This window comes from Mustela putorius, unplaced genomic scaffold, assembly GCF_011764305.1.
Source record: "Mustela putorius furo isolate JIRA1106 unplaced genomic scaffold, ASM1176430v1.1 tig00000551_pilon_pilon_pilon, whole genome shotgun sequence".
In the NCBI taxonomy this organism is placed as follows: domain Eukaryota; kingdom Metazoa; phylum Chordata; class Mammalia; order Carnivora; family Mustelidae; genus Mustela; species Mustela putorius.
The window spans coordinates 2,736,959-2,742,958 of NW_025421412.1; positions in this window are offsets into that span (position 1 = coordinate 2,736,959).

Genomic DNA, 6,000 nt, shown 5'->3' on the forward strand with positions numbered 1-6,000 from the left:
AGTTCTATTCTTTCCTTTACATATTCTAGTTTCCCCTTTGGTTTTTTCCTTGCTTTTTTGCACTGGCTAGCACTTCCAGTCCAATGTTGAATAGGAGTGGGAAGCACGGACATACTTCCCTTGTTTTTGACCCTAAGGAAAAAGCATTTAGTCTTTCACCGTAAGGATAATTTTGTCTGTAGGTTTTTATATAGATGTTTTTATACTTGACAGTTTTTATCATGAGCGGATGTTAAATTTTGTCTCAAATGCTTTTTGTACATCAACTGTTATGGTTGTAGGAAGGTTCTTCTTTAGATTATTAATATCGTAGATAGCAGAGATGACCAAAGGTTGGGCCAGTGTCACATTTCCAGGACACACTTGGTCATAAACCCTCACCCGCTTGAAGCATCACTCCCTATAAATGACGTGTTGTTCTCTGGTTGCTTGTAAGATTTCTCATTTTTTTCAATTTTCTTATTATTGATTATGACATGTCTGGCATGGACTGGGTTTGCAGAACCCTTGAACCTGTGGTTTTAGATCTTTCTCCTATGGGGAATATTGCTGTTTGGGGCAGGACATTGATCTGGTCAGGTTCAAGGCTCCAGGTTCCAGCTTAGCTCCCATGGGCTGTGGTTCCAGGGCAGATCTGTTTCTGCCATTCGGATCTGTCCTGCATGAATGATACCCTGTGCCTCCTGGGGTGTGGGCGGCACGGTCGGTCCTCAGTGTCATTGCTATGCTCCTTAGGATCAGAGCTTTATCTGCATCAAACCAAGATGAGTCTCAAGCATTTGCACACAGCTTTGCAGTCTTCTTGTCAAGGTCTGTCCTCCTGTGACCTCACCATTGTTTTCCAGTTTTCATGGTCTTTACCTGCCTTACCTGTGCACACTTCCTGTGACTGCAGCCATGCCTGGGAGCAAAGGAGAAATACAGTCAGTTCCCCCACTGGTTTGGGGTCTGTCTAGACCTGGTTTTCTCTGCCTCTGATAGCTGCTCCATGGTGGGAAAGATAGGCTGGGTTGTGCTTACTCAAACTTAACCTGGAGACTGTGTCAACACGATTGCAGTTTAGAAGCGTGGAGCACTGGTTTTGATGGTGGTGAGTATGACGAGGACAGAAGAGGAACAAGTGACTTGACTTTGCTTGATTTTAACATTTCCCCCCTCTTATTTCTAGTGCTTGAATGTACTGTAAGCCATTGACTTAGTCAATTATAACCCAGGGGCTATCTATGTTAATAGATATGTGCTAGCTCTTCCCAAACTTTTTGGTTAAACTAACTGTGCTTTCAGTAATATCCACTGGCTTTGCTCATTCTGGGACCATCATCTTCACAGGAGCCCTCTCCCGTCCTAGGGCTCAGATGCTGGGTCTGTCCTCCAGAATCTCTGTTTGATCCCAGGGTCATTCTGTTGTCTCACGGAGCGCACAGATGTGAGCTCCGATTCCGACCCTGCCACGTACAGCCTCACGGCCTTGGGCAGGGCGTATAACCCCTCAGAGAGATGCGTAATCGAGGTCATTTCTATTCTGCAGTTCTTCCCAACCAGGGTCAGACTGGGAGAAATTCATAGGAAAAGGAAACACCCGTTTCGCTACATCCATCCGTCTTCCCATCCGTCTTCCCATCCGCCCATCCGTCCACACACCTGCCCTTGCACTTCTCAGCATCCCCACACCGCGCGCCTACCGTATCCGGCTACCAGGCTCGGAACACATAGATACCCATAAATGACATCAACCCCTTAAGACATTTCCTCTCGGAAAGCGATTCTGGAGGAAACCTGTAGCTGCTCCGGGAGGTAACACGAGGTTACAGATCTAAAACCACAGTCTTGGGCATGGGATGAGGTCGACGACGAAGGGACCTCAAGAAAGTTGCCCAGTAGAGCACGGGCCTTGACGATGCGGGGGACGAGGGCAGGTGGGAAGCGTGTCCGGGAAGTGCGGGCGCGGTCCCCGCTCTCGGACCCCCCTGGGCACGGGGTCCAGCCCAGCTGGAGACCGGTTCCTCCTGTCCGCGTCGTCTTCTCGCGTCCGTGAACCACGCCGCGGACACGTCCCGTTCAGGGCACTTCGGGTCACTGCCCCCGGATCGCCGTCCTCCGGACCCGAACCCGCAGGGCGCGGGGCGCGCTCGGCTCCCCCGACCCGGACGGCCGCTCGGCGGGGCGCGGTCGGGACCGGGGCTTCGCGAGCCTCCCGCGCCGAGGGCAGGCCCTGCCCGCCTGTCCGGCCCGCGCCCTCGCCCGAGGGGTGTTCGGGTCGCGCCCTGCGCAGCGCCTCGTCCTTCCTCGGGTCGGCGCGGCCCCTGCGGCCGCAGACGGATCCACGCGGCGGCCGTCCGGGTCCGACCTGCCCGCGGGTCCGACCGGCGGAAGCGGCTCCGGCTGCGTCCGGCCCGTCCCGTCCCGCCGGCGAGGCGCCGCGGCCCCGCAGAGACCGGCCGGCGCGGCCCGTGAGGTCACGGCGGGGAGGGCGCCGCGCGCGACCCCAGAGCGCAGGTGCCGGTTTGGGGCCGCCCGAGGGGCTTCCCCTCCCGCCCTGGCCGCGGCCTCCCGGCTGCCTCGTTCGGCCCCTGCGGCCCCTGCGGCCGTGTCGCCGCCGTCCGAGCGGCTCTTCTCGGAGAGGACCGTCGCGGCTCGTCCTGGCGCCGGGCGCTGGGGGGCCCCGCCCCTCCCGGCCGGCCGAGAGGCGCCGCCCCCGCAGCCCGCAGACACGCCCCCCGGCGCCGCCCCGCCCCCTCCATGCCCCGCCCCTTCCGGTGCTCTCCGGCTCGCGCGCCCCGTTTCCGGGTCCTCGGGTGTCTCGCGCTCCGCGGTGCCGCATCAGTTCGGAACGTGTGTTTCGTCTCGGGGCGCGGCTCCGGGGCGCGGCCGGACCCGCAGCAGCGCCTGCGCCGGCCGCCTGGGCACGGGGTCACCCGGACAGAGCGCTACCGGCGCCGGCTCGCCGCACCCCTGCGAGGGCGTGGCCGCTCCGCCCGCCCCTGCGGCGCCGCGCGCGGGGAGCGGTGGGTCCCGGCGGGTCTGACCCGTCCCCGCGGCCCGCGGCCCCACTAGCGCCGGGGTGTGCTGCCGGAGCCTCGCGCCCGCCCCCGTCCCCGCCGCCGCCGGGAAATGCCTTCTGCTCCGAAGCGGAGCCGCCGGGGACCGGAGCTTCGGGGCCGCGTGTAGCGTCCCTCCGCCGCCTCCAGGCAGTCCTCCTCGCTTGCTCTGAGCGCGAAACTTCCTGAGCTCCCGGCGGGCTTCACGCAGGAGGCAGCGGGGCGCCCTGCCTGCTGCGGACGCGGAGACGCTGCGGCCGCTCCGACCCGGCCTCTGCGCGGGCTTCGGCGAGCGGGGTCCAGGCGCCTCCTGCCGCGCGGGGCTGCGGGCGGCGCCGGCCTCCGACTGCGGGGCTCCTGCGGGGGCCCCGGGGTCCGCTCCCTCTGCGGGGCTCCTGCGGGGGCCCCGGGTCCGCTCCCCTCTGCGGGGCTCCTGCGGGGGCCCCGGGGTCCGCTCCCTCTGCGGGGCTCCTGCGGGGGCCCCGGGTCCGCTCCCCTCTGCGGGGCTCCTGCGGGGGCCCCGGGGTCTAACCCAGCCGCGACAACACGGTGCCCTCTTGTCCGGTGTTTCTAGAGGAGGTGGCTCGGGAGCAGATCGCCAGGCGCCACCTGGACTCCGTGGCCGGGTCGCTCGCGGATGCAGCTGGGGCAGAGAGAGCGGGTGGAGAATTGCTCCAAATGGGCAGAAGGAGGTCTGCTACCGGCGCTGGTGAGCCAGCAGCCTCATACTGAAAATACGGCGAAAACGCGTCGTCGGTACCCACCACCAGCCTCACTGCGTGTGGCGCATAAACAATGCATCTTGGAACACTGAAAAAATAAAATTAAATTAAAAAAAAAAAAACACGCATGGTTGAAGGATCAGGAAAGGAGGTCACTTGCCCTGCACCTGTCTGTTGTTGGGTGATTTCTTTCCTTGGTGCTTAGGAAAATCCAGTCCCTAATACGTGTGTGTCCCTAGGTCACTGCCCAGGACTGTCTCTGCACACTCAGTGCGGGGGTGTTGGGGGCCCAGCCTTGCCCCGGGGCAGGTAAGGCTCTGGGAAGGCCTGGAGGTGTGAGCTCCATCCCAGGGCGGGAGGGAAGGCAGCTGGCTTGAGCTGTTCAGGGCCTTTCCAAAGAGGGTCGCATCTGGGGAGCCCGAGGTGGCTCTCCAGGGTCAAAGGGAGGGCCCCTGGAGAGTCTGCCTGGGCCAGCCGCCCAGCCGCCATGCAGAAGGCTGTGTGTGGGCGGCCTCACCCTATCTGGGCCCCACCCAGGAGGACCAGGACCAGAAGAACAGGAGGGAGACCCCTCCCCAGCAGCCCTTCAGGTGACTCCCGCCCAGTTCTTGTTTGTTGTTTTCTTTCTTTGCTCCGAGACCCTGGACTCTGTCACTCGGAGGAAGCCCGTGGAACGCTTCCCAGAAAAAACTTAAGAGTGTACATAGCAGAATACATACAGAGCATTATAAGGAAGCTTATGATATCAAGTGCACTTATCAAAATACTTCTAAAGTTTGAATTTCGTAATATATGTACTGTTTAAAGATTTTTTTGTTTATTTTAGAGAGAAAGCGAGCAAGCACTTGCAGGGGCGTGAGCTCCCTGAGCTGGGGGAGGGGCAGAGGGGCGTAGGAGGCAGAGGGAGAAGCAGACTCCCCACTGAGCAGGGAGCCCAAGGGCAGGGCTGGATCTCATGACCTTGAGCTGAAATCCACAGTCGGAGCCTTGAAGGACTGAACCCCCAGGCGCCCCCATGTACTTTGTAAGTCCACAAAGTATAGGATCTAGAGGCTGGTGTAATTCTATCTTAAAGTACCGCTGAACTTCATAATATGTGAAGTTTCTGGACTGTAATGGATGTCCCTTTGCTGCCGGAGGGAACCTGGAGGCCCCCTGTCGGCCCAGGTTGCTATTATGGAGGGACAGGTGACTTCACCCCAGCACTGTCTGGACCATCTGCGGGCAAGGGGAAAACTCCTCACCTACGGTCTCCGTAAGGCTCACCTGCAGATATTGGACTTTCACTTCACTGTGAGCAGCTTTATTGTACTTTGTGTCAGAAGGAATGTCCAGCCTTTGCGACTGGACTGCCTGGGTTTGAATTCTGGACAATCACTGCTCAGCCTGGCTTGTTTGCTGATCTGCAGGATTCCGTGCACAAGGCTGGGGGGAAAGTTGGCCCATCAGTGTCAAGGGCTTAGAACGGAATGTGGCAGGTGCTCAGGCACCTCCCGGGTCTTTCCTTGGTGCTGTGCTGGGCCACACCCGGTCCTCACCGCCCGCCCTTCGGTGGGTTTAGAGAAGAATCAAGACAACCCTAAACCTTTCCAGCACATTCTGTGATCCATTTCTCTTTGCTCTGCTGTTGCTAGCAAACCGGCTATAAATAGAAGTTTGTGTGTGTGCAGTCCTCTCGCTGCCACGTGACCCCCGGGTAGCTCAGGTGACACAGTGACCCAGGGCCAGCCCTCGTCACCACACAGTCACCTCCTAACAAGGCCAGCAGACACGGTCAAGACTCAGTAAGTTCTGGAGGTCGCGGTCTGCTTTACTGGTAGTGCTGGGGAGCTGCGAGATACATTGAAACCATCAGCAGAGCAGACTCCGTTTTCAATCGCTCGTGTCCTGCTGTATGATTTCAGGTTTATGGGGAAATGACAATAAGCCTTCACGGCCTCTCAGTTTTCCCCGCTGTCTTAGACGATTTGTTCTAAGGGAAGTCTCTCCAAAAATATAAAGCCCCCTCCCTGCCGCCGGTCTGTTCACACTCCCTCCGGGGTTCATGCAGGAGCATAGTGATGGCGAGAGCCAAAAACAGACCCGCGCCTCCAGTACAAAGCCCTTACCAAAGACAGACCCCTCTGTTACGCTTCCTGTCACTTCAGGCTCCCCCAGGGCCCCCGCTGGTCCAGCGGCAAGTGCGGTGGGAGCCTGGGGTCCGGGAGGGGCTGGGGGGGGGCTGCGCGGTGGGGTCTCCG